Here is a 2,256-nt window from a genome sequence, read left to right as displayed (position 1 = left end):
ATACAGTATTCTGTCAAGAATTTTCCATTTTGTTCCATTTTTGTCTACTACGTATCAAGTCGTGAATATCCTGGTATATATTTCCTGAGCATACATACTCATGAGCAGAATTGCTAAGCAGTTTTGAAGCTGTCACAGGAACATACCCCTACTTCCCAAGGAAATAACCATTTAGAATATAGCCTTCTCATGTTCCTGTTTTTAATCTCTGTGGATTTTATTTTTGTAGATAGTTCATGCTCTATTTTCTCCCCCTTGGAGAACAAATAACCTCCAAATCATTTTTTAAAATAGTCCCATCAGCTCCTCGCCTGATGATGTTTCTATCATATCCCAAATTCTAATAAATGCATACATCTTTCTGGAATCTCTTCTGCTCTTCTGAATTAATACTAGAGTTTTATTTTATTTGTAGTTCATCATATCATCTGTGTTTATCTTTCTTTTCAATACTTACAACTTATTTTTCCTATTACAGTGGTGAAAATCTCTAATCTAAGATGACAGCAATGGCTAATGGTTATGTTTCATTTCCATTTTAGTGGAAATGTGTCTAAAGTTTCAGTATTACTTTTGCTATAGGTTTTTTTGTAGGCTTTTTATCATATAAATGTCTTTCTCTTCGGTATGAATTCTCTCATGTCCCATAAGTTTTTAATATTTGTTAGTTTACCTCATTCACGATGCTTTTGCTTCAGAGTGATTCTTTCTGATTCACTGAGTTGTAAATTCCTGATGAAAACTTTGCCATTTTCAAGGTATTCACAGGGCTTTTAATGAGTCTGGATTTTCTGGTGTCTAATGTGGTGTGACTTCTGGCTAAAAGCTTTCCCACGTTCACTACATTGATAAGGCTTCCTACCTGTGTGTATTCTCAAATGCAAAGCAAGGGTTGAGAATTGAGAGAAAGCTTTCCCACATTCATTGCAACCATAGGGTTTCTCACCTGTATGGCTTCTCACATGAACAATAAGAGATGAACTCTGAGAGAAGGCTTTTCCATACACAATGCATTCGTAAGGTTTATCGCCTGAATGAATTCTCACATGTACAATAAGTGATGTTCTTTGAGAGAAGGCTTTTCCGCATTCATTACATTCATAGGGTTTCTCTCCAGTGTGAATGTTTTGATGTTTTATGAGGTACTTCTTTTGGCCAAAAGCTGTTCCACATTCATTACATTTAAAGGGCTTCTCCCCAATATGGATTTTCTCATGCTCAGTAAGGTTTGATTTGCCAGTAAATGTTTTTCCACACTCCTTACACACAAAGGGCTTCTCTCCCGTGTGAGTTCTCTGGTGTTGGATGAGATTTGACTTTTGAATGAAAGCTTTCCCACAATCTTTACACTCAAAGAGTTTCTCTCCAGTGTGAATTTTCTGATGGGTAAGGAGGTTTTCCTTCTGGCTGAAAGATTTCCACATTCATTACATTCAAAAAGCTTCTCTCCAGTATGGGTGTTCTGATGTTTAATGACATACTGCTTTTGACTAAAGGCTTTTCCACATTCATTGCATTCAAAGGGTTTCTCTCTAGTATGAAAATGCTCATGCTCAGTGAGATTTGATTTGTGGCTGAAGACTTTCCCACATACCTTGCAAGCAAAGGGGTTTTCCCCACTATAAATTCTCTGCTGACTGAGTTGTGACATCTGAATGGAAGCTTGCCCACATTCACAAGGTTTCTTTCCTGTATGAATTTTTTGATGAATGAGAATTTACTTTTGGCTGAAGATATTTCCACATTTCTTACATTTATAAGGCTTCTCTGTGTATGGCCTTCAAATGCAAAGGAAAGGATAAGATTTGAGAGAAAATGTTATCATACTCAATACATTCAGAGCTTTCTCTCCAGTATATATTTTCTAATATTTAATGATGTATTGCTGCATTCACTGATTTCTCTCCAGCATGAATTTTTTGCTGTTCAGTGAGATTTGTCATCTAGCTAAAAGATTTTCAATATTCCTTAGAAGGACAGTATTTCTCTTCAGCATGACTTCTATATTCAATGACATGTGACATGCGAGTGTAAGTTTCCCCACACTCAATAAACTCACAGGGTTTCTCTCCAGTGTGAATGCTCTAATAAAAGAGAGGGCACAAACTTTTTAAACTTAAGGCATTTCCACAATGATTTACACTTAAAGAGAATTAATACCATAAAGAATAAGCCAGAAGAATTCCAAGCTAATTAAAGTGATAACAACTACACAACTTTTCTCATAATTAATTCTGAATGTCTTTTGAACTCAAA

The 2,256-nt window shown here is 35.6% G+C and overlaps 1 pseudogene; it reads right to left on the bottom strand.

Annotated features, from left to right (window-relative positions):
• Positions 1 to 557: 557 nt before the first annotated feature.
• Positions 558 to 1,714, bottom strand: LOC128566443 (zinc finger protein OZF-like; annotated as a pseudogene).
• Positions 1,715 to 2,256: the final 542 nt, after the last annotated feature.

Source organism: Nycticebus coucang, chromosome 15 (genome assembly GCF_027406575.1).
Source record: "Nycticebus coucang isolate mNycCou1 chromosome 15, mNycCou1.pri, whole genome shotgun sequence".
In the NCBI taxonomy this organism is placed as follows: domain Eukaryota; kingdom Metazoa; phylum Chordata; class Mammalia; order Primates; family Lorisidae; genus Nycticebus; species Nycticebus coucang.
This window is presented reverse-complemented; position numbering and strand designations above follow the sequence as displayed.